At 39.4% G+C, this 27,433-nt stretch overlaps 1 protein-coding gene across 2 annotated transcripts in view; it reads right to left on the bottom strand.

The window, feature by feature from the left end:
* Positions 1–25,962, bottom strand: part of RASSF8 (Ras association domain family member 8) — a 94,406-nt gene extending 68,444 nt beyond the window's left edge. Inside the window, exons 1-2 of one of the 2 annotated variants that reach the window (XM_011363073.2) lie at positions 25,641–25,962; positions 78–171 (exon numbers count right to left, since the gene is read on the bottom strand). The gene's annotated coding sequence lies outside the window, so the exon portion shown is untranslated. The remainder of the gene's footprint in view (positions 1–77; positions 172–25,640) is intronic. The other variant, XM_011363074.2, reaches the window with a different exon arrangement.
* Between the last annotated feature and the right edge of the window lie 1,471 nt (positions 25,963–27,433).

Here is a 27,433-nt window from a genome sequence, read left to right as displayed (position 1 = left end):
TTTTTTTTTTTTTTTTTTAAGTTACTGTAAGTGATATTCTTCTAGGATGTGTGTAGAGTACAAATTTACAGACTCACCTTGCTGTGCTGGAGTTCCCAAACAGGAGTGTGAGGTAGTCCTGAGGAAGGGTGGAGCACCAGATAGGTATTCTAGGAGGAGATACACAGGCACCTGAAAAGGTACACAGTGTTCTTACAGGCCTGGCTAATTTTTATCTTAAAAATGCTAAATCGTTAAATGCTAAATGCTAAATGCTAAAACTCATAATCATTAAAGAGCAAAATACACAAGCTTTCAGCTTCAAATAGTTTTCCCAAGAATTTTTCCTCCCTTTTCCAACCCTCCCCTTCAGTCATTTGAATTGTAGGACTTGTTGGGTGGGTTTGTTTGGTTTGGTTTCAATTCATATTTTTGTGCCTTTGAAAAAGGAATTTCAGTTGTTTCTTAAAATGGTCATTTGATGGGCCCAGGGTGTTCTAGGAAAAAGTAAGCCTTCTTTTTCTCTTGACCAAAGCTCCCTGCAACGCCACAATAATTTCTTGAAAGCAGTTTAGCAGTTAGACATTTGGAAAATTGCCTAAAGCTAGGGCCTAAAACTGAAGTTGCAGGAGAGAGCTCAGGTTTTCAGTCCTAAAAAATAAAAACAAAAACACACCACACTTTTCCTTGGTGAGTACCAAGCTCGACCACTGGCTGACCTAAGAAAGAGGGTAACTTGGCACCAGTTCTTTTGACCATTCTATTGCCTAATCCTGTGAGAATGTGAAACCCTGCCATGACATTAGTTATAAAGAAAGCCTAAGAAAGAAATCTTGGCTACAAGACGAGAATTGACGCAATTCTTATGTCTGCTACATTCAGACTATGCCCTTAACAGATGCTTCTGCATTTATTTATAGAAACATTTAGTTTAGTAACAAGACCATCTTCTGTCAACTTTTTTTTAATATAGCAAGAAACTGAACTACTTTTATTATGAAGAGAAAATGCCCCCCCAACAAGTTATAATCAAATTCTTAGTTATGAAATAATATGAAGTATCAAATTAGAAATAGTGTAAGGAGAAAGAGCTTGTGGACTCGAAATCTGATGCAAACTAGCAGAAAAATATACAAATTTAAAACACAACCAAGGCAGGGGGAAGCCAGTCCAAAGCTGCCCTTGCGCAGCGGGGTCCTCCGTGCCCAGCCGCTATGCTCCTGAATGGGGACACTGTCTCCAAGTCCGGTTACTAGACTAACACTTCATATAACTTAACAGTTGTTATAAAAATGCCATTCGTTTCCGGATTAGTTTTTACATAGTGTTAGAGCTGGAGTGCAAAGGTACATTAGTGCATGCTTCCAAGTTTTTTTTTTTTTTCAAAAAAGAGAGTAATGGTCACATTTTTTTTCTAATGGGAACAAACAGGCTTTAAACCAACTAGATATCAAAGAATTCCTGTTTCATCCTCTTACATCGTATGGGTTAGAGCCTTGTAGCTTCAACTACTTATTTCCTAAAGAAGCTAGAGGGAAGATACACATTTGAGGCTGATTTGCCTTGGTTAAAGGGTCTGTCCATGGAGCATGATGTCATCCAGAAAGCAATGAAGGTCCAACCCTGCTGGGAGAGAGGACTGGGTGGTGAATTCAGAATTATGAGGGAAGAGGCTAAATATACCAACAACCCTAATTCCCACCCTTGGGCCTAGAAGCTGTCTGGAATCCAGCCTGGTTGGCAAAGCAATTCTTATTTATTTAAATAAAAATCTCTTTTCCTACCCATCTTTTCTTCTTTAAAGCCTCATCTCTCTTTTCAGTTTTGTTTTCAAGAAAATCTTTTAGATGTAGGAAAGTTGAGAAGGTGTTTCTAAAACTGAGATAACCATTATCTTCTTTTGTCCATAAAATAATTATAAGAGCCAGACACTTTAAAGGCCAAGATTATGATCTTATTCTCTTGTATATAATTCTACATGATATTAACTTATATATATTGACACTAAAACCTCTCCTTTTTATATTTTTATAATTGTAAAATTCTGGATGAGTCAAATCTCTTTGGGATGGGATGGAAAGTGTCCCAGTCCTGCTGGTATCCTGGGATATGCTTGGAATACCTGTGGGAAATGCCAAACCTGACAAGATGTGAGGAACTCAGGCTACTGTATACCTGTCCTCACTTCTCTAGTCCTTGTGAGGCCTCAATCGTCTCTCATGCCCGGAGCCAACTTTTTGTGTTGACCGAACTGCAACTCACCTTCCAAGAGATAACTCAAATGTCTCACATCTACTGGAAACCCTCCCTCATCCAAATTAATCATTACTTATCACATACGTAATTGAAATGGGCCAATAACCAACATGTACAATTTGGGGTAAAAGAAAAGGATAAAAATTGGAAGCCTCTCTACTCCAATAATTATATTATTTCTGATACAATTAATAGGTTATTTGAACATTCACCAACACTTCTAAATATGCTAAAGATTAGGTACTCTCCTATTATGGTAGCCATCCTCCAAGGTAGCTGCCAAAGATTTTGGCCTCCTGGTCTTCACACCCTTGTGTATTTTCTTCCCACAATAAGCAGAGTTAACTTGTATAGCCAGTAGGATATCATGGAAATGAAACACACAGAAGCAGCCCAAAGATGTCTAATCCCTGCACAATTTAGATAGAAACCGGGTTAAGAGGAGCAGCCAGCAGAGATGCTCACAGAAGAGGCAAGCTGCCCTTGCTGACTTGGAAACTGGCAGCAGGCTACATATCATAGGCCCAAAACGGCACGTGAAACCCACAAGCCTTAATGGTCCAGCCGATCCAAGAAATGTGAGGTCATTCATATTGTATAAAATCAAGGCTCTGAAAAGAAAACTGGTTTTGTCTTCTACACATTCTGGAGGTAAGCAGAGACAACAGCAAACACCCTCACCCCATCTATGCTGTGAAGCGAATTTGGAAGTCATAACCTCCTGGATCCTCAGTTTCTCATCCGCAGAGCAAGCTTTTGGGAATAAGTGCACCTGATGTGCCTTTTAATAACTAATATTGGAAACATCTTTATGACCCTGGGAGATGCAGGATTCTGGAGGGGGATGACCTGAAGAACAAAAATCATCATGGCCACCCCATCTTCTGGGTGGGGGAGAACTCAATCTGGAATGTGGGGGAAACGAGACCGGATATACCTATCTTACCCCTTTAAGACTAAGGGCAGGCTCTGTTACAGCGTCACAGAGACCAGGAGAATCACTTGCTACAAGCCAGAGTTAGGAAAATGTTTGCATAAACACTTCACCTAATAGCACTTTCTATGTGCCAAGCCACTGTTCTAACTACTTCATGCATATTAATTCACTTATTTCTCATAACAATTCCATGAAATAAGGATTTTCTTCATTTTGTATCAAGGCAAGAGGCAGGGTGGTTAAACATATGACCCAGGTCATCTAGATGGTATATGGGAAAGTCTGTATATGAACCCTGCCCTGTCTATTGCGGTCTGGGCTCCTAACCGCCGTGCCAAAGTGCCTCTAGCTAGGACTCGCAGCTTGTTCTCCTGGCAGGAAGGCCTTCTCTTCCTGAAATATTAATTTCAGCCACCCTGGCCCAAATTCCACATCGTAAGATGGGGATAAAACCAATTCCTTCTCAACGGAAAAGGATACTTTTATGTGAAAATGCCTAACAAACATATGAAAAGATGCTCTATATCATATATCATCAGGGAAATGGCAAATTAAAACAAGACACCACACACCTATTAGAATGGCCAAAATCCAAGACACTGAAAACACCAAATACTGGTGAGAGTGGAGCAATAGGAACGCTCATTCACTGCTGGTGGGAATGCAAAATGAAAGACAGTTTGGTAGTTTCTTACAAAACTAAACATACTCTTTCCATAGGACCCAGCAATCATGCTCTTTGGTATTAAACCGAAGTATATATAGTATACAGATCCTTGAAATGGAGATTGCTATGCCTTTCTCACATGCCACAGATCAAATTTGATACAGACTTAAGAGTAGCTTAAAGTTAGCAAGGAGAATGCCTTTGAAAACTATAATATAGAAATAATCAATCATGCTTTAGATGGTGCTGACAAGTAAAACCCTGACAGCAACAGCAAAGATCCTGCAGGGAAAGCAGAGTCACTCTAAGGTGAAGACTGGTTTAGCCTTTGTTTCAGTGATTAATTTTACAAGAAGCAGCAAGGTCATTCAGCATATCTGCCTCATGCCACTCTATGAGAAAGGAACCAGCAACTAAAAAAAATTAACATTATATAGAGTGACATTAACATTATATACTTTATCATCGAAGATGAAAGATGCTATTGTTATGCTAGGCACAACAGGAGTGAACAGGACTGATCCAGTAAACCAGGACATATGTCACCCTGACAATACACCTCTTTCCTCTTTTAATAAAGTAACTGTCTCAGTTATCTCCTTACGCTGCCCCTAAAACGTACCTATTCATTGCCTATTTCCTACAGAACAAAATCTATTTATAGGATAATATGCTAATATTGTCCTTCAACATTTCCCCCAAATATTATGTTTAATTCACTGTTAAAGCAGGCAATTTGATATCTTTCATGTTTAAAATGAAAGTTTTAATAGATTTTAAATTATACAAAAATTCACCGAGTTGAAATATCTCATTTCATGTTTTAAACAATTAGCTTGAATTTAAATTATTCTTGCAATGAGACTATCAAAACAGTCTGACATCTACATCTCCTGTGATGCAAAAATTAAAATTAGGGCATTTATAACTACTGTTCTTGCCTGGGCTCAGCCAGCTCAGTAGCCAAGAAATCCTCTCACGAACTTAAAAACTCAGTACTAAGCCCATCCTACTTCCACTGGCTAACAGGAAGACATCGATAGAATTTAAATTACAAACCCACTTATTTTAAGTGTTTTGTATGGCCAATATAGTGCTTTTGATTTTTTTTTTTTTTTTTTTTAAATGGAAATCATTCCAAAAATCTAGATATATGGATGGCTTCTCTGAAAAAAAAAAAAAACACCTTAAGATTTTCCAAATGCTGGTACACCCACATTTCCTAAGGGCAGCAATCAGCTGGAGTTGAGTGGCAACAGGGCCCCCTTTAGGTAATTCAGTACTCCGATTTGCCACAGTCTTAACCACCATCCTTTACGCCCACTCCCCCCTTTAATGACATCTGCCTGATTGCTGTAATTAATTTGCAAACACTGCCATAAAGCATTTGTAATAAATACCCCCCACCATACACACAAGGCTAAACACATCCTGGTGGTGTACGACTAGGGCACTGTACACCACCATAACCTCGGGAGTTCTAGACCCTAGACAGAGAGCCTCTAGACTGACCACATCAGGTCAGTCTACTGGCTGATTGATCTGTATGATCTCTCATTCTTTTGCTCACTTGCAACACTTTCCCTCATCTCTTCTTTTTCTCCCTATGTTGGCCTCATACTCTCACACTAGCTTTTCCCACTGGATGCTTAGTTAACTTTCTTAAGTTTTATTTAAAAAATCTCTCCAAACCTATTTTCTCATTCACAAAATGCAAAAATTTACCTTTTAGAGTTGTGAAGATCAAATGAAAAGTGGGTAAAGGGCCCAGCACACCCTTGTACATGTCATATGCACTTAGTTATTTAGGTCGACAAACTCCAAAATAAAACTAACAGTGAGCCAGTGCAATAAAAATTTTTAAAAACCTTTGTTTCTAGAATTCGAGTTTTAAAAAAGTTATAATGTGCTTGTTTTTAAAGAACAGGTAACAAAACTATTATATAAACAATTCAGCTAAATCACATAATAGCTTAATGGAGAGAGGGCATCTGTATAGCATTGAAAGTCTCTCAGAAGGGGCCTGCGAGATTTCCTTTGTTGATTTCTCTGTTCTCATTTAGGAAACAATTTCATTTCTTACAAGGTGTTTTAATGAAGGCACAGAAATGACTATGGACATGTCTTTCCCAACCTACACAAGAAGCATAACAGTACATAAGAACGTCCAAACCCACAGAGAATTTTTATGAGTTTATCTGAGCCCAAACTGACAATGCCAGAAAGATCTTAAATGCTCCACAAAGTGGCAGCTGGAAGCTTCTTTCATGCATTTGGAATTAAGGAGGGAACTTAAGGAAGATTACATGCAAGTGGGAGAAAGCTAGGCGGGGCTAGTTTACAGAATAGTTAAGACTGTGTGCTCTCTTGAGGGTTAATATCCCCTTAAAGAGTATTACTTCTGGTATTTCAAAAGGTGTGTTAACCTAGATGCATAAGAACAATGGGCAGAGCTGGATTAAAAACCTTTCACTGAAGAAGTTATAGGCCTGGGGTGTGACTATCCACCATGACCTGCCCCAGTTAGGAATTTTATTTATTACAGTATCCCTTTTTCATATATAATAGTTATTACATTCTCTTTATTACTTTTTCAAAACCAAAAATACTACCCATTTTGTTATGTGTATGTGTGTGTTTCTTAAAATAGAATATGTGAAGGAAATCTTTGGTTTACCTTCTCTAAAAAGAATGCTGCATTGAAGTATATTGACCCACTTAGTCAAAACAAATAAAAGCAAAATGTTCACATTTGCAGGTTAAATGAGACAAATCTACTGGAGACTTTTAAACACATGGTATGTTTGCTTAAATCAGTTTTTAACTGGGGGGAAAGGTACCTAAAAAATTTGATGAAAATGGAAAGAAGTAGGCATAAGGATGAAATCTAGCTTCTCATACCTAAAGTTTTTAAACCACCACTCTGAATTTTGCCACTGTTATCCTCAGTTAAGGGTCACCTTCTCTAGGAGACCTTCCCTGATTCCTCCCTAACTTCCAATTAAAATCTAGCCATTACCTTCCTGTGTCCTGACTCTACCTGCTACAAACTTTCACTACAGTAAAGAAAACACTGCGCAAGCTGTTGATCCGTCTCCCCCACCAGCCTTATAAAAATTCAGAGGTGAGGACTGTCTCCTTGTTGTTACCATCACTTAACAAAGAACACGAAAATACTCAAACTCTTTCCTCTGCAGCAGAGCGTCAGCATGGAATGGTAGTTAAAATCGACAGTGGGGGAGCCACCCTGGGTTAGAATCCTAGCTCTGTTCCACTTTTCCTACTCTAAGTTTGGCAAATTATTCTGTACCTCCATTTTTGCATAGGTAAAATGGAAGATAAGAAAGTATAGACTCTACAAGGTTGCTGTGAGATTCCAATCAGTTAATACACGTAAAGTGCTTAAGGACTTGGTATATGACAAGCATTCAGATGTTATTATAAATAAAATAACCATTATTATTTAAACATTAGCCTACAATACCTCATACTCAATGTTTACCTCATTCTTCTTGAAAAGATCATCAATGATCTCCTTGTTGCCGGAAGTCAAGGACTTGACTTCCATCTTCAGCTTCAACACTCCTGGCCACCTCTTATGTTCTCGAGGCTTATCCCCTTTGCTTTCAGCGAGGGCATTGCTCTCATTTTTTCTCTCTGCCTTCTTTTCCTGACTGGGCCAGCTGCTAGAGCTCCCTGCTGTTTCACTCTCTTATTCTACCTGTTTCCAGGACAAGCTTATGTAGCAATTGGTCTTCAACTGCTACATGTGTTAACTACCACCACACATGGGAAAGGAGAGTGGAAAATTCAATATACTTTTATCTTTGGGGATAGCTTCAAATAATAGCTACATACAGGTTAAATTTATGTTAAAATTTAGAAGAAAAAAGATATATATGCATGCCACTGCCTCACATTTATTTCATAGGTAATACATTCCAACCTATCTAAAAAAAATCATCTATGTTAAGTTTAACTACCAAAAGGCATCTTCATGCTTGAGTGTGTAAATATTTGCACATACCATTCACCAGGCTGTAGCTTGTTTAAAGTATTGGTATGTATGCGTGGGCGTCAAAATTTTAGCCTTACCTCAGCAATATAAATCTTTGTCTTTGAGCTGTATGAAGTTGATAAATATGCAAATATTCAGTAAACAGATATAAAACACAAACGCTGTATGCACGCTGCATTAATATGGAAAAATAACATCGTCACAAACCTACTTTACATATTTTGTTAAGACTATTCTATACTCAAATTAATGTGCTTAAAAAGTACACGTCTCTATTTTATTAAACAAAATGAACAAATAATAATGAAACCTCCCTAGATATCTCAATGACCTAGATGTGTTTCAATATCTGTAATTTATTTTTTGAGTAAAATTTGTTTTTTACTCAAAAAATAAATTATTTCAGCATATACAGTCTGTGATATTCTGTGACACTGTTTAGGTTAGGCAATAACTCTAATGGTAGTAGGAGGGTGCCCAAGGGTGGATCTGGTGGGCTCCCACCAGGAAGCCCATACTTCAGAAGCGGTTACGACAGACAAATACTTTGGGGGCACTTTGCTCATTACTTACTGGATGGATTTTCTTTGGTGCATTCAGCAGCTTGCTAATTAGCATGATGAATATCAGAAATGGGATCACATGGGTGAAATTAAAAGATGTAGGCAAGTATGTAGGCATGCTAAAATGTTTTAGAGACACTTTCACCATCGACTGAACAGAGTATAAGATCCGATAAAGCCAGAATCCCTGATGTCAACTAAAAGAACAAGAATCTTTCCTCAGCCATCCTGTTGTCTGCTTAAGTAAATAATCCTTGAAATGTATATCAGAACACCTAAAAACAAAGATCAGAGACTTCACCAAGCTTATAAATTAGGTTGTATCAACCCTTTTGGGCTACTGACTAGGGAATGTTTATCTAAAAATTATCAGTTTGTGTAGTAGTTTAGTCAAAACTTGTTTTCTTTATAAACTGTCAGTGAGGTTGTAAGGGAGTAGGTGACTCCTGCCTGTTCCAAGCTTCTTTGGTAGATATCATTATCTACTGATTCCCCCTAAAAAAATACCTCAGAATTGAGCAAGACCAAGCCGACTGCGGAAGAATGGTCTGGATACCTGTTATGTTATACAATGCATGGTCTTCCTATGACTTAACTTTGCATAGAGAACGTGAATGATGTTTAGCCTACCATCACAGGTTTGCTGTGACAACCAAATGACTTAAAAGATGTGCAAATAATCTGAAAACTGTAAGGCACCATAATCATGTGCAATATTATTACAACCTTTTTGACTATGCTTTGAAATTGAAGAATGCTGGCCTTGTCATGCCTCTTTCCTGTATGTTAGTTTTATCTACGTGCCTGCTTTTAAGGCCCTCATTCTGTCGCTTCTGGACCCCCTCCACAATAAGTACATGCACACGCACAGGTTTTGTGCTTATTACTTATTAACATATCATTATTAATACAATTTGTGTATTATACAAATAATACATAATACGAATATTATGTACAGAGATAATATATGAAATAAGAATTAATAAAGATAAAAATGACGGAGCATGAAGGTTTTGTGACTGCCATTGAAGGTGCTCTTATAAGACAGGTGAGACTGGGAAGTCTGACTTCCAGAAATATAAGGGTATTATATTTAGGCCCAGTCCTAGTCATTTAGGAGCTTAAAAATAACTCGATTTGACCTTAGAATTGAACTAAGTGTTCCAGATCGGCTCCATCAGAAGCTCAGAAGCCTCTGCATATTCAACTATATATACATCTATATCTCTATATATATTTCTCTCTATATCTCTCTCTATATATATCTCTATATAGACATATATATATATTATATATTTTTTTTTTTTTTTAAATAGAATGTTAGAAGAGTTTCATCTTTGTTTCCACAACAGGTCTGAAACTCACTGTCACTAACATACTGCCACTAAATTGCATTCACTCAGTGCTGATAAACAAATACTTACTTTTGTCTATTATCTCTCCTGTGCCTTTGTTATCAGACTCTGGGAAACGCTATGCTCCATCTCTATACTCCCTCAGAGAAGAAAGGACAGATGAATTGATGCTTGATCCTACTATCAACAGAAAGCGGCTGAGGATTTTGAACCATGGAGTGTCACAAGTACTAGTCTCACATCCTACCACTATTTGACCTTCCACTTCTGTTCTTCAGTGACTGCTCTTTGGAAAGAGAATATGGTACAACCACCTCCAAGTTCCTCCAAGGATCAACGCTACCACATCTCTATAGGAATTCTATAGGTTAGTATGTGTTATCAGTGGTCCTGAATTTAAAAAAAAAAAAAAAAAAAGCCTAGTATTTTTGCCCATACTGTTGCTGTCTCACAACCTAGCTGTTTTTAATCATGACTTTTACAAGGCCAACTCTTTTGCTCTTAGCAAAATTAAAGAGTGTACAGTTGACCCTTGAACAATGTGGGTTTGAACTGTGCAGAGCCACTTATACACAAATCTTTTCAATTGACCCACACAGTTTGAACCTGCATTGTTCAAGGGTCATCTGTACTTGATTCTCAATTTTTTTTTGTCTTACGAATATTTTAAGTTGTACACTTAAGTCAGCAAGTCGTATTGCTTAAAAATGATTTACAACATTAACTTATTTAACTACACACTTTGTTAGCTTGCTGAATACATGAAAGATGGAAAAACTTTTTCTTGCTAAATATATGAAGTCAAGAAGAAAAACTCTTAATGATTTAGGTGGATTATGTCCAAGAAAAAAAATCAAAATGATCAGTAGAATGAAAGAGGCTTATAGGAAGTTAGGCTGTTCCTTATATAGAGGAAAAAATAAATAATGAGATGGTTATGGGCAAATTCCCATATAAGTTTCTTTCTGTGTAATGATTACAGATATAACCCATAATCTCAGGCATTTCAAAATACTTAAGTCACACCCAACAGGGATGAATCCATGCAAACATCTTCTCGATGCCATAAAACATGGCTGGCTTAAACCATTGGTAGTCTGAGTCACAGAAGTAGAAGGCCATCACATATTGACTTAAAAGAAGGAATCCTGGACCAAACTGGGTCATGAAGTTGCTGTTTCTAATCTCACCTTGAACACTCACTGCTGAATGATCTTTGGCTATTCATTTAGGCTTTCTGAGCTGATTTCCCAATCTATAAATTGATCTGATTATTTCCAACAGCTGTTAAGAATCAAATGATACAATGACACAAAAGTGGCTGGAAAATTAAATAGTGTACTGCAAAAATCAAAGGCGAGGAGAAGCAACACCAAGGGAATAAGCTGTTGACTATGGAAACATCCTAAGACTCGGCATCAAAATCACAACTTTCTTGGTAATCTGTGCAAAACCCGGAGAGTCCCTTTCACATGATGTCAGGATTATGACAGCAGATGGAAGGAAGATTAGAGACAGAGGTGCTGGTAGGAGAGGAAGACGAGACTTGTTCATAAAAGTTTACTGCCTTGGAATAAAGTCCAAATTCCTCAGTGCAGCATATAAGACCCTTGTGACCTGGCCCTAGCCACATTTTCAGCCCCATTTCTCTCTACTCCCAGCAATAATACCATATTGGGTGACACTAGACACTGTGCTACCTCCTAATGGTACTTTGCACATCCATGCTCCCGGGCTAGCTTCCACCATGGTCCACCAGGCATGATAGCCTCTTCCTAGTTCCCCAGTCACTTCGCCCCACCTTTCTACTACTGTCCACTAATCATTATTTCTTTTGGTCCTTGGTCTTTGATCAGAGTGCACTGTCTTCTAAACAGATTTCTCTACTTCCCACAGTTGTAAGTAATAAGCCATCCTCTTTCCCATACCTATTATCTTTATTTACAAATAGGGCTTTTGAAAGTTCAAGTTCTGCTTTGCTAGCAAGACTATAAGCTTCTTGAGAGGCAAGGGTCATTTCCTATGTTTGCAATACCATCCACAGCAAGCATAATTTCTTCGACACATGTGCTTCATAAATGCTTGTGTTGTGAATATAAACAAGGTGATCTCAATACACTGTATTGGATGACACTAAGCAGTACTTTAAGCCCCAGTTAATTATAAAGCAATCCTGATATTTACTAATGTAAAATCTGAATTAAGTAGAAATCTTAAGACAGAGACAGAAAAAGAGATAGAAAAATCTAGCTAAAAAAACAGCAAAATGCTAAACAAACTTTAGGACAATGTGATATCCTTTCCCCCAAGGGTGGGGGGAATTATTCCTATTGTCAGGCCACGCTGTCCCATTGCATACATCTAACTAGTGATATCGAGACTATCTGTAGTGCTCCAGCAGACCATGTTCTCCCTTACATACTGTGCCTTTGTGCCCACTGTTCTATCTGTATGGAGTATCCTCCTCCAAAATGCCTTTTCATTCTGAAGTCAGCTTAAGAGTGAATTTTCCTCCTACATCTTCCCTGATTTCCTCAGGCAGCCTTATGAACATCTTTCCAGAGGATTCACTTCCAAGTCCACCCCAGAAGCCCACATCTCTATTTTATTTATCACATTCTAAAACTTATTTCTTTAAGTGTCTGTTCCAGATAAAAAGTACCTGGGAGAAAAGACTATTTATAAACATTTTTTTTTCATATCCAGCCCATAAACAATCAATAGATACTGTCTAAATGGACCAATGAGGAGTAAAGGAGCCACCCAATCTACCAATGTCATTTATCTACAAATAGCTAAACTCACTGTATGGGGTTCTGGATGGAGTGCTCACTCATCATTTATTTGGAAGAGGCAGACAAGCTTGGAGTGCATCCCCAGCAGTTTTCACCACTCCTAAGTATTATTTCCATAGAAACAATACCAGCGAAGAATGGGGTTCTCTAGGTTGGCCCATCAAGTCCTATTCTATTTACAGAATCTAAAATAGTTAAAACTGCTAGTGATTTTAGGGCTCTCAGAGCTAGAAAACATAATATCAGTAAAAATTCCCTGCCTGTTTTATAGACTTTTATGGGCTAGACCAAAATCTTAGTCCTCCTTTTTAGTGTAAACATTCTTGGGAAAAGATATCCTAAGTTCCAGACCACCATGGATTGCTATAACACTCACATTTTAAATCAGAGGCTTCCTTTAAACAGTGTTTTCTTTGTAAATTAGCCAAGGCATTGCTCATGTATGTGTCAGTGGGGTTTCTTCCTCTTTCCCCTTTATTTATGTTTCTACCTCTTCCACTGGTATGATCAGGAAAAATTGGTTTAATATTAGTCCAAATAAAACATCATAAGCAAATCTTCTGGAAGAAAAACACACTACATCCATGTTTATGCTCCAACCTCAGCTGGTCCCTCAACACTGCCTAGCTCCTCATCCATTCTCCCTGGACCCCTCTCACTGAGCACGCAGGGGCTGCCTGCCCCAAAGCTTCTCTGCTTTGCTCAAACCCCCACCTCAAAGCCAAGTGCTTTGAACTTATAAATAACCACCACCCTTCACTTCACAGAGAAAATTAATGGCAACTGGACTTAAGTTCCCTCCCTGAACACCCACCCGGATTTTTAAATGAAGGATCTTGGCAACTAGCAGACCTTTTCACAGATTCACTATCTCAAATTAATCCTCATGACCAGTTTCTAAGGAAGATACTATCACACCCAGCTGACCAATGGATGAGCAAACTGAAGCTCAAAGGGATTAAATTATGTGTCCACAGTCCCATAACTACTAAATGACAAAACAATTTGGTTCTTATGACACTGAGTTTACGTGGCACTGCATCTGTTTCAAGTCAGCTCCAACTTATTCTCTTTCACACGTCCCACAGTCTAGCTGAACTGGCCAAGCTGCCTAAGCACTTTACAAACAAACTTGCCTTTGCCTCTTTAAAAAAAAAAAAATCTTTTTTCTGATTAATATATGCTCATTTTGGAAAAATTTTTTAAGTATAAAAAGATGAAAAAGTAAGATTAAAAGTCATCCACAATAAATAATAATGAACAATCTGCAACTATAAATAATATGGATGAATCAGACAACGTTGAGTAAAAAATCAGATACGAAAGAGTACAAGCTGTATGATTTCATTTATATAAGGAACAAAAAACAGTCAAAATTACGAAATGCCATTAGAAGTTAGGGGAACAAGGGAGACTGTAAGAATGTGGATAATGTTCTATTTCTTAACCTGGGCACTTGTTGTATGGGTATATTCAGTGTGTATTACACACATATGTGTGTGTGTACACACACACGTATTATATACAAAACACTTGAAGTCAGATGCAATGTTTATATTTTGGTGTGTTTTTTCTTCCCGGGACTTTTTTCCCTTTTGTTATACCTGTTACAAAAAAAAAAAAATGATCACACTATATATTTAAGTTTATATTCTGACATTTCACCTAACATAAAAATGTACACATTTACCCAAATTACTGTAAGTTCTTCATAAATACTTTTAATGGCTGTATTACATTCTATTTGGTGCCTATACCATAATTTATTTAACCATTTATCAACCATTTAGATGTTTCCAATGTTTATTATTATAAATATTGCTGTAGTGAATACTTTTACCCTTTAAGTCACTTAGCCAGTCTCTCTTCATACTCTGCTTTATATATTTATAAAATTATATATTATGTCACATTCTGCCATATGTGATTATATACTTATCACATCCTCACTGCTCAATAATAAGCTTCCTCAAAGCACAGACCACATCACCCCTCTTCATATGCTCCAGAGAACCTTACTCCTGAACATGATAGGTACTTATTTGTTGAAGTGTTTTCAGAACCAAGTAAAATCTCCAGTCCTACCAACCTAGATTTCAGTATCACCTCTGTCGTCCATGTAATATGAATGTTTTAGTCAGCCATATTCCAAACTCTTTGTTTAGTCTGCACGTGAAATGCTTAGAAACAGTTTAGCATGACTCCCCTTGAAGGTGTAAAAAGCAGCCAGCACAGTGAATTCAATCAACAACTAATAGTGCCATAGCCCAAGGATCCAAGGAGAATCAGACAAGTTCCTGCCACTGAAGAATTTATAGTTGGTGGACAATCAAATATAAATTCTGCTTCCCACAGGATAGCAGGGAAGTGACATGCAAGGAATCTTGACTCCTCTATTCCTGAGCTTTCAAATCACAGCTGTACAGCTGAGAACAAACACCGGCCTGAGCCACACTCTGAAAACTCTGCCTGGTGGGCACCTTCATGTTCATTAGTCTGTGGATGAATGTGTTTCTTGTATTTAAATATGTTTTGAAGTATTTTACAAATATTATTAACCCAATCACATCTGATAATGCAAAAGTATGATACATGTTTAAAATGCTAATAAAAAGATACACCATTATGATAGAAACAAAAAGAGTGCTTATAAAAATAAGAGAGTGGTGAAAAATAGTTTTCTTTTTGCATATGGAATAAATATTTGTAACGCTGAAGGTCAAAGGATGAATGGCACTGAAAGTGAAAATGGCTAACCTATCTATACCTATTATAACTAGGCAGTAATTATTAGCCCGAACAGAGAAAAGAGATCTTCAAAGGTATTTTCCATTTTGAATATACAACGGGATGATCAGTTGTATATTCAAACAACTTGGTCTAGAAGTCAGAGTGCAGAGCACGGTAGGAACAGATCTGGAAGTCCATCACCATCCCAGTTGCAGAAAAAATAAAGAAAGTGGGTGAGACCACTCATAATAGGAATTCTCACATCTTTAGGATATGCACACTTTTGAGAACTTGATGAAAATTTTCACACACACACCCCATAACGTACATAAACAAACATTTTGGGAAAAAAAATATCAGGCAGCTTATAGGTCCCCTGCTGCCCACACCGGACTGCAGGTTAAGAGATCCTGGACCAAGGGGTGGTGAGGGGAGGTGGGAAGAAGGTCTAAAGCAGCATTTCTCAACCAGGACACTACTAGCAAATTGCAAGGAACAAATCTTCATTGTGAAGTATGCTGAGCACCCCAGGCCTAGCCCCTGCCCACTAAACACTGGCAATACCCACAACCTAGTCCCTGTGACAACCAAAAAATGCCCCCACATACTTATAAATAGTACCACCCTATTTGAGAACTCCTGGTCAAAGGGGAGAGCGGGAGGCAGCAAAGAAGTCTTTGAAAGGTCAGAGATGGGAGGAAAAGATCTGATCCTCCAACCAATAGGTCATTACCATGTCCAAAATACAACCCCACCTCATCTAAGTCATCCCTTGTGGGAATTATTGCAATCATGTTCTAACTGGTCTTCCTGCTTCTAGTCTTTATTTTTTCTTTCTTTTTATTAAGTCACCATGCTATACAAGTTACTCTGCTGTGCATTACATCCCAGGACTTATGTATTTTAAAAATGGAAGTTCGTACCTTTTGACTCGCTTCACCCATTTCACCCATACGCCTCTATACTTCCCCATCCCCCCGCCTCTGGAAACCACCAATCTGTTCTCTGTATCTATGAGTTTGGTGGTGGTGGTTGTTGTTTAAGATTGCATGTATAAGTGAGATCATACGGTGTTTGTCTTTCTCTGACGTATTTCATTTAGTATAATGCTTTGAAGTCCATCCGTGTTGTCACAAATGGCAGGATTTCCTCCTTTTTCTGGCTGAATGTCCCATTGTATGTATATTCCATATTTTCTTTATCCATTCATCCATTGATAGACACTTAGGTTGTTTCCATGTCTTGGCTTCCGGCTTCTATTAATTCCCCTTGGCAAAGTCCTTTCCACAGGGCAGTAAAGTGAGCCTTTTCAATTTTATTAATTTTATTCAACAAAAACTTTTATAATAATTATCTGCCATGCTGTTCTTTACAAATATGACCACATTCAATCCTCACAACAACACTATGAGATAGGTATCATTACTATTCCCATTTTACTGATGAAGCGAAGAAAAGTTACAGAACTACTCCATGGTCATAGCGCAAGTGTGGGGCGGGGATTTTAACCCATGCAGCCAGCTCCAGAGTTTGTGCTCTTGCCTAATCCATGCTACTCTCCAATTCATTCATTCTTCTGTTCAAGACCTGCCAGTGTCTTCACACTCAAGAGTAAAGACATGGGCCTCCAGTACCTCTTCTATCTCATCTCCTACTACTGTCCCCTACACGCCCCCTGGCCTCACTGGTGTGATTGCTATGCGGTGGGCACACCTGTATGCACTTGCTCCAGGGCCTCTGCACTCACTGTTTCCTCTACCTAAAGTGGTCTTCCTCCGGACAGTTACAGGGTTGGCTCCTTCGATTCATTAAAGTCTCTATTCAAATGTGCTCTCATGTGAGACTTCCCGCCTATCTGATATCAAATAATGCCTGTACTCCCACCCCCAGCATTTTTAATTCTTTCATCTTGCTTCATTCATTTCCTCCAAATCACTTACCATCATATAAAAAAATGTAAAAATTATTCATTCATTTATTATCCAACTCCCCCCAGATGAGTGCATTTTCCATGAGATCAGGAATTTCGTGTTTTGTTCTCTGCTACAGTCCATGCATGGATGGGTAGGTAGTTCATTTTTGAATGAATGAATTAACAAAGAAACAATGGTGACAAGAAAGTCAAGAGGGAAAAGTTTCAAGATAGAGGGAGACAGCTCAACAGTGTAAAAATGCTATAAAAATCTTTGGTTATATTAGGGGTGAAAAGATTCTCTTGATTTTGGCAATTAAGATATTGGTGCCTGTGGCAAGAAATGAGTCTAAGAAATGGTAGCTGGCTGGGGGGTTAGTTTGCAGGTGATAGAGTAGAAGCATTAAGTACAAGCAACTCCATAAGAAGATGGCTGATGGAGACAAGCAGCAATGTCTGGAGAGACTTGAGCATTTTCTTTCCAGAATGATGGAAGGTGAGATTGAAATTTAATACGAAGAAAGGATTACTGATGGAGAGAGGCCTTGGAGAGAGCCAACTCTTGACTGTAGGGGATGAAGAGGTTCTTCCTCATTAACTAGCAAATGCTCTTCTCTCACTCTTGGATGATCTACACTGACAGTGTTCTCTCTAACTCCAGTGCTCCTCAGACCTTCAGCATGGTCAGACTGTGGAGGGGTTAGTACTGAGTCCTGTTCAGATTTCCAGTTCAGACAGAACATGTATACAGAGCTCATTAGAGCTAGGTAAGGGAGAAAGACACTAACTCTTCAGTGAAATACTTCATATACATTCATTTCCATATATATGGACACACATAAACATCTCTTTTTATACCAAAACAGCCCTGAGTGATAAATTAGTAGCCCCATTTAAAAATCAGAAAACTTGAGGCTAGATGAGCTCATAACCTTTCCAAGGCTACCCACATCCATCCAGGGTTTTAACTGAAGTGGGCACTCTTTCCAATATGTATAGTATGCCATTACTCAAGAAGATGTAACAGAAGAGACAGATCATCGAGACTAGAGAAACTGAAATGGAGGATGTGATCTTGGTTGTGAGATTTTTGAAGAAAGAAAACAGTAAAATAATTGTCATTAACAGAAAAGATAAGTAAAATTTAGAGGAATAAGTTGTGTACATCCCTCCACCTCCAGACTTTATCATTAAAATATATAGCAAATAATGAAAAGAGAAAAGAACAGAGGGGAAAAAAATGTTTGAGTAGAAAAGGCTTCTATCAAGCTACAGTAAAGAAATTAGAAATTGTATTAAATGTGACAAAAACACATTTATTATCAAGTATTAGATTTAGTTGCTTTTCCTTTAGTTTGTGCTATTCACTATGAATGTCAACTGATACTATAAAAAAAGGTATAACAGACAACTAAATTTTGACAGAGATGCAAAGGCAATTCAGAATAGAAAGAATAGTCTTTTTAACAAATAGTGCCAGGACAATTTGATTTTCATATGTAGAAAATGAACTTTAATCCATAACTCACCCAATATGAAAAATTAACGAACTGGGCCAAACATCTTAACAGATCTTGTCAAAGGTATAGAAATGGCAAATAAGCATATGAAAAGCCCCCTATCATACATATATCATCAGGGAAATGTAAATTAAAACGAGATACCTCTACACATCTATTAGAATGGCCAGAATCCAAAACACTGACATTAAATGCTGGTGAGACTGTGAAGCAACAGGAACTCTCATTCACTGCTGGTAGGAATGCAAAATGATACAGCCACTTTGGAAGACAGTTTGGCAATCTCTTACAAAACCCACTCTTACCATGTGATCCAGCATTTGTGCCTCTTGGTATTTACTTAAGAAGTTGAAAACTTATGTCCACGCAAAAACTTGCACATGTCCATACACATAGGCTGTATGCAAATGTTGATAGCAGCTTTATCAGAAACAGCCCCAAATTAGAAATAACTCAAATGTCAATTAATAAGTACACAGATAAATAGCTGTATATGCACAAGATAGAATACTATTCAGCAATGAGAAGAAATGAACTACTGTCACATTTCCACATGAATGAATCTCCAAATAATTGTCCTAAGTGAAAGAAACAAGACTAAAAAAGAGAGTATATTACATGATTCCATTAATTTAAAAATCTAGAAAATGCAAACTGCTCTTATAGAGACAGGAAGCAAAGCTGTGATTTGGGAGGGAGGGGATGAGGGAAAGGGAAGGGATTATAAAGGGGATGAGGGAATTTGGGGAGGGTGATGGATATGTTCATCAGCTTGATTCTGGTGATGATTTAATATTTATATACATAGATCAAAACTTCTCAAATTGTACATTTAAATGTGTATGGTTTATTGCATGTCAATTACATCTCAATAAAGCCATTTTTAAAAAGGAAATATAAGAGAAGTCATTATGTATTTCGAAAAGGAAAACATAGCACGAAAAAGCAACTTTAGGTTTTCTGACATTTAATGGCATCAGGTATTAGAACTTGCTTTAGAAATAGTCAAAAATTACCTTAAACATTGCAAAACATCCCTAACCTATCTTTCAATAGTAATTCTACAGCAGGGTTTTAGAAATTATAAATCTATTCAAATATTTTAAGCAAAAATAAGAGTAAGATCTTACTTTTCTATTTCATATCTATCCATAAAGGGAATATTAATTTTTTCAACATATATATTTATATCTGGAAGAGTAATTCAATGTGATTTTCTAATAATAAAATATCTAGAATTAAAAATAAACATGATTAAGCACTCAGAAGCCAATGACAGTTAACAAGAGTGACAGGACATATCACCCTTCATGAATAAAACCTGGTGGAAACTATCAGAACTCTTGTTACAACCTGTATATGTGATTTATTATGAAAACAAAGAGCAAGACATATGCTACTGCTACTGAGTAACTTTTTTTTTTTTTTAAGGAAAGGTTTATTGATTGGGATAGTGCCAACCGAGAAGATGGGAGACCTAACAGTGCCTCAAACCCATCTTGCTCACTGGATTAGGTTAAGGGTGTTTAAGGGGTTAGGGGGACTAGGTATGCAAAAGTGCTGGGCAGGAGCAAGTTTTACTTGGAGGACCATGAATTTGACCATTTATGGTAAAGGGGTGTCAATACCAGATCTCCCGGGACAAGAGCCCTGGGTTTCTAAAAGGGTTCCGGTGTTCAAGTTCCAATTATATCCTGGTCTCTTGGTTCAGGGGGAGGGAGGGAGCATGAGACTTTGGTTCCAAGTGCAGCTAGAAATCAAATTTCTCTCACAAAGTATTTTTCTTAATACACAAGATTTGGACAGCACCAGAGTTAATTGTAATTGTAATGAGCTTTGTGATACATTTGAATGTGACCAAAAAAAAAAAAAAAATTGCCCCAACTAAGTCTTCTAAATCCTATGGCAAGGCTGTGAAATAAATAGATAATAAATATTATTGGTTCTAAAAAGCTCCACGCTACTTATTCAAGGTCACCCAAAGTAACCGGTAAGCATACATTCATGAGGGAAAAATAACAAGGGCTCCCAACCATAACTTTCTTCTCTCTCCAGCGGTGGCTACTTGTGATGCAAATGTCCTCGGGGCACAGAGGCCTACCATAAAGGCAAATCACATAGTGTACCCTTCTTCAGAGAGGTACCCCACTTCCAATATTTGAAATATTAGAAGGAGTACCCCACTTCTAATATTTTTATACAAGTAAAATCAGGTTTAAATAAGCGCCAAGGCAAGGTAAACAGTCTGGCTAGAGAGGAGATCTCTATCTTGTCATGCCTTCCTGACTAGAAAATAAAAGGCGGGAAAATGAGGGCATAACAGGGACAATTTCCTAGAATGAAGCAAATGTATGAAAAGCTTAAGATTCCTTTTCATGATTTTAACCAGGTGACTACTCACTCCTCTTTTATGAGAGCCCTATGCCCAGAGCTTGGCACATAATAGGAGCTTTCAAATGCTGCTTTAATCCTCCTTGCTACCCCAACCCAAGGGTATCCAGCTTCTGGCTGGCAAAAACTCAGAGTCCAGACCACTAAATAGTATAACTTTTGGGGGAGACCCAGAGGTTGAGTACAAAGAAATACATCCTGAAAGAATCAGAATCAACTGCCAAGTTCCTTGTATACTTAGTGACCTACAAGATACAAAACTAGAAAATAAATGGAATTACATTCTAAGGGTATGAGGTAAAAATTCTATAAAGAAACTAAAGTCTTAAAAAACGAGTCAAAAGAAAATGTGGGTGATTATGTAAGAAGTAGAGACTAGAAACATTAATAATGAAGACATAAGTACTTCAGAGTTATAGTGCATCAAACTAATATTGTGTAAAGAGCAACCACACGACAAAAATACCTAAACAAAGCTTTAAACCTTCCTTGGCCTTGGAAGTCATGAGACTTTTTTGGCTAAAACAAGGAATGTTTTAGTGAGAAGGGAAAAAGAACTTCCAGACCTGTAAGTGACTCCCATTTTTAAACTATAGTACTCTTCTACCTTTAACCGAATGATCAAATGATATCTAGTTTGTTCTTTATGTAAGTCATACCGACAGCTGGACAGTACTAAACATCTTTAGAATTAGAATTCTCATTTTTCTACTAGTTTCCCCTACCTTCCTTGGAAATCCAGCACTGAGCAATCGATAGCTGCGGGCTAACGTGTTATCACATGACATGTGTAAAACAATGTGACATAGTAAGATTTTTTCTTTCAGTAATCCTGTGCTGATGAAAAAAGCATAATTACTTTAATGATGTACTTAGAAAAAGGATTATCTACAACAGAAAAGCACAAGGGTAACATTAATTAAAAGGTGTCTCAATTTGTTCCTATGAATTTTCCACAGAGTCCAAAAAGCAAATAAGGAACACATGAGAATGCCAGTCTGGCTTTTCTGTTATGAAAAGCAGATTTAATGGTGAAAAAGAAGGCAATCAAGATACAAAAACAAAACTAATATTACTATCTTATTCATTATAACAAAAACTATTTAATAAGCATCTACTACACACACACACACACACACACACACACACACACACACGCGCACACACACACTAGGTACTGGGTATAAACTGGTAAATAAACTAGGCACTATTCCTGCCCTCAAGGGCGAGAGAGAAACACTGAACAATAATAATGATAAATTGTGGTAAATATTAAGAAGGAAAAAGATGATTGTGCTATGAGAGAGAAAATAAAAGGGTTCTAAGTTACATGGTGCTAAGGGTGACATTCTCAGAAAAGACTTTATAAAGAGGATATCTGAACCATCACCGAGATGTCCTAAAATAGAGAGACCAACAGCATGCGCAACAGCCCTGAGGTGAGTTCACTGGAGCACTGCCAATGTGGCTGACAAGAAATGAAAATAGGGGGCAGGGGCCAAGTCATGCAGGACCTTGCAGGCTTGTTGAGGATTTTATATTTTATCCCAAGAATAAATGTGTTTTCTAAGAAATTTAAAGACTTTAAACTGCAAGTGACTTATTTTTCTTTTTCAGGCTGCTGGTGGAAAAAGGGACTGGAAGGGGTGCATGGTGTATAGGAGGCCTCTGCAATGGGGAAAGCGAGATGAACTAGGATAGTAGCATAATAGAGAATAAAAATCAGACAGGTTTGATAAAGATTTTGCTAGAAAAATAGACAGGACTTTGTGACAAACTGGCTGGGTAGAGACGACAGAAGAAAAAGAGTGAAGGATAACTCCAATCATCTGGCCTGAGCCATTCTTTGGATGGATAAGATGAAAAACAGGAGAAACAATTTGAAAGGATGGGTAATCAAAGAGCTTATTTCTGGAGAAGGCTTAGATGCTGCCATTATTAGCTAAGATGTGCCATTATTGGCTAAGTACATCTATATTAGGTATTCTACTTGTTTCAGCATCTCTTTTAGTAGCAGTACCCCCATTTTACAGAAAGCAAACTGTAGATTACAGAGGTTGAAGTAGCATGGCCAAACTCATTCAGCTCGGAGTGACAAATTCACATCTGCCACCCAACCAAGTCTAGTAGGCTGGCTGTAGGGTAAGCATTCTTCCCGTTATACAGAGTTATTGAAAACTATCTCTGTACTTTGAATTTTGAAGACTACTTAGCCTTAGAGTAGCCTAGCCTTCAAGGAGAGTAAACGGGTGATATATTATTTCTTAAATCCAACTCCTCAGATTTAATGCATAATGTTTCCCTATCCCACTCTCATTCCTACTCCACTTCTACCTGCAAAGAGTTTTGTAATGTTTAGAATACTAGCAAGATATAAAAGACCTAAAGTTTTACAAAAAATGAGCAAAGCCATTATGCCCAGAATCTACCATAATGAAAAGATCAACAATATCCAACAGCAAACAGTATTTTTACTCTCAAGTCATTCCATACATCAACGCAAGACAGATCAATTAATAAATAAGAACTCTGAAAAACTAATTTCTTAAAGTGAGCAAGGCATTCAAGTCAAAAATTAACCCAGTATAGAAGGCTACGAAAGCCAAGCATTGAGATTCACATTAAAAAATCGAAACCTTAAAAATATAAAATATTAGACAAAAGGAAATAACTGCATAAAATTTAAAATGAGCAATCCCCAAATATCTCAACCAAATGCCAAATTCGGTGAACATGTACCCTAAAAACTTACATTCTCTCTTCTTTTGAATTGCTTTCCCCTGCAGCATGTTGACACTTCAGTAAACTGTAATGCCTTTCCCATCTATCTGCACAGTCTCATGATTTGCTCACTCTCTGGGCTCCGATATTCCCCTCTCAGAGAAACCCAGAAATTAGACTTGACAATGAACCTAGAAAGAACTCAATGCATTACTGCCAGCTGTGTCTATTATTGAAAGTATCAGCCTGAGCTTCTTAAACAGAGAGAAAATGAGAAAAGCGGAGAATTTTGAAAGGTTTTATCATCTACATTACAAATTACATTTTGTTGGATCTGATTCTTCAATAGAATAATTACCAAATTATGTTCAGTCTTCCTAAAGTAGGGTATGGTTACCTAATTTTTATGGTTTTGAGAGAGCTCTCCATTGAGATAAAAAAAAAAAAAAAGTACCGTTAACATGCCCGCTAAAAGGTGAAATACACAAACCACTCTCCAACATGATAGTGCTGTGTCCTGTGTCCTGATTCTCGTTTCCACCACGCACCTCTCCCTGCAGAGGGCCAGCTGTCATTCATTACTACCTCAACCAGGCAAAGGACAGGATGCTGAAAATCCATTAAGAAAGCTTCCCCTTTTCTTTCCTTTATAACATGATCGCCAACTCCTGGCAACTCAAAGCTGACTTTAAAAAAAAGAAAAAAAGAAAAAAACTACCTGGGGATCTCCTACCAGAATGAGCAGTTAATCCAAATGACAGAAAAGCAGAGATCTATACATATTTAAAGGTGTTTCCTGGAGACACAACAGATCTAATGGAGAACTGCTGAGCCACATTATACTGGAAAGCCCATCAATGTTCGTTCTCGCCATCACCAGGCTGGAGTAATTTTTTTTAATGCAATGCTTTGATGTATTGACAAGGCTAACCTGACGGGTTTAAATCAATTATGAAACGTGCCCTGCATATCTATTTCCCTGATAAATCCCTAAAGATCAAGGGCAATACTGACCCGCAATGATATCCACGCGTGCACTGCTCAAGATGCCATTTGATGCTGAGAAAGTAGTGGTTTAGCAACACCAGGCGGCTCTATCATGCTAAAATAACAACGCAACACTCGATTACAAACCCAGCTACTCGGCTTGTAAGATCCAATGCCGCACAAGGACCCTATTCAAAGCTCAACATCCCTTCTGATTGAATCTCAAGTTTTCTGAGATCTACCTTCCCAAAGTTTCTAGTCTGCAAAACAAAATTACTTTGAAAATCTCCTCTTGTGGACTCTTTTTCCTAGATGTGCTGGCAGCACGGGAGACGAGGGACGGGGAAGGGCTAATCGCACAAACAAAATTTAAAAACCTACAAACCAATCAATAAGGAAAAACAAGCGTTTCACCAAACCGCCACCCCGCAAGCGAGCAACCGTTTTCCATTTGGAGAAAAAATACTAAGAGAAACCAGGCATACATTTCCCTTCCCAACAAAAGTGGCCTCTAAACTACCATGCCAAGGACACTGGAAGGAAACGGAGAAGCAAGGAGGAACAAGCTTGTACTTTTCAGGCACACGCGTGTGTGCCGCAGAGAGAACGCGCAAAAAAAGAACACAACAGGGAAAAGGTGAACCGGAGGAAGCAGGAGCCCGCGGCGGGAGCGGGCTGGGGGCAGAATGGGCAAAGAAGCCCCCAGCGCAGAGAAAGGGGTAAGGGGATCCCGGAGGCTCCAGGAGCAGGAGGGAGGGGTCCCAGATGCTGCCCAGAAATCGCGGCCGCGGAGTAAAGTTAATACTCACTCAGTTTCGCAACTGCGCCGCCCCCGCAGGCCGCCTGGAGGGGCCGGCCGGGGCGGTGGGGACGCGGCGGCGCTCGGAGCCCGGCGGCCGCCCAGCGCCTGTCCCCGGCCACACAGCCCCGCGCGCCTGCCTCCTGCCTTCCGCGGGCCGCGCGCCCCGCACCGCAGGGAGGCCCCGGCTCCCCGGCGCGCCCTCTCGGCGCACCTCCCCGCCCGGCGCTAGGTGAGAGAGGACGCCCCTGGCGGGGCTGCGGGAGCCTGCGAGCGCGCGGGCAGCGGTTGCGCCGCCGGCAGGAGCCGCCTCAACGCGGCTGCCGCTCCCGCGGACGGGCGATCGAGACTCGGCGAGGAGCCGGGCGGCAGGCGCGGTGCGGGGCGCGGAGCGAGCGCGGGTAGCGGAGTTGGCAGCCGGCTCGCTCCCGCGGCCGGTGTCTCTGGCCTGGGGGCCGGGCTGGGGGCCGGGCCGGGCGGCCAGGCGACTCCGCCCCTTCGCCGGGTCGCGGGCTGAGCGCGCAAGAAAAGCGGCGCGGGGGCGCCACCCTCGGCCAGGCGCTCGGGTTACAGCCTCCGCTCTCCGGCTCCCCCGCCCGCTCCTCGCGGGTTCGCCGGCGCGGGCAGAGACCTTGTAACGGAACTGGGACGCCAGCGCTGCATTGTGGGAGCTTTTAAAGCGGCGGGGAGTGCGGGGGGCAGCTCGGGCCCACCGGGCCGCGCTGCCCCAGCCGCCCCGGCCGCCCCAGCACGGCCCGCGCTGCCGCCCGGCCTGCCACGCACTCCCTGGCCACCACGGCGCGGGGGCCAGAGCGCCAAACGGTGACATGACCAGTGCCTCACTGACTCTCACAACAGCAAAATCTTCCATAGCCTGGAGTGAGTCTTGTAAAACTGCCCTCTATGGTCACCCCCCCAAAAAAGGCTTTTTCCGCAGACGCTTTAAAAATAATTTTAAAAAGAAAAAAAAAAAAAAGCCCTTCCAACCGCAAGGACTGAGTTTGAATTGCTTTTCCGCTGGAGCGACAGTGATTCAGCGACCCCCTCCTCAGCAGCAGGCAATGACAGAGAGGAGACGAAAAACAGAATGAATCAGACGTGAGTAACCAAGTTTAGGAAGAGCTGGGCTCAGATTCAGAACCTGCCCCCCTCCCCCTTTAAACAGAGCAAATAGTCAAGTAAGGAAAACAGTACTTTCATCTGGAAATACAGACATGTATGTTGTTTTCACTCTTCCATTTTTTTTTTTTTTTTTTATGGCATGCAATTACTCTACTAGCCGCTGGACAAAATTCAGCCTTTGGTCCAGCTTGTGCTCACACATGCCCACAACTCAGCAACAGCTATTAATTTGGAGGGAGATGGGGTGAGGATAATGGGTGAGATGCAAGAAAGCGTTTCAATTATAAAATGCCCCTTTTAATTCTACAGACTTTCCCGCCCCGCCCCCCATCAAAACAAGGATATTAAATTTGAAGCACAACTTGTTACAGCTCATCTTACTCAGGGCTTGATTTGTTTGTATTAAGTTTGGTTTTATAGGCCTTTTGTTTCTTTTTCCTGTTTTTTGACCTTCAGTTACTGCACAGCTCATTAGTTCTACGTCAGAGGTTAACTGAGGAGAGAAATGGTAAAACTCAAATTTGGCTATCAACTTTTGGAGGATTTGGGGACAAGAAGAGTTCTCTATGATTCAATTGTAAAACGTGGGGCAATTTTATTTAAATATGACTCTGTATAGTATGGATCCTCTTCTCAGAGTTTTCCAGCTTTAATGTTAACATTTCCTAAATTCTCATTCCC

The sequence above is a fragment of the Pteropus vampyrus genome, unplaced genomic scaffold, assembly GCF_000151845.1.
Source record: "Pteropus vampyrus isolate Shadow unplaced genomic scaffold, Pvam_2.0 Scaffold82, whole genome shotgun sequence".
Taxonomy (NCBI): Eukaryota; Metazoa; Chordata; class Mammalia; order Chiroptera; family Pteropodidae; genus Pteropus; species Pteropus vampyrus.
The sequence above is the reverse complement of the archived record's forward strand: the minus strand, read 5'-3'. Positions and strand labels throughout refer to the sequence as shown.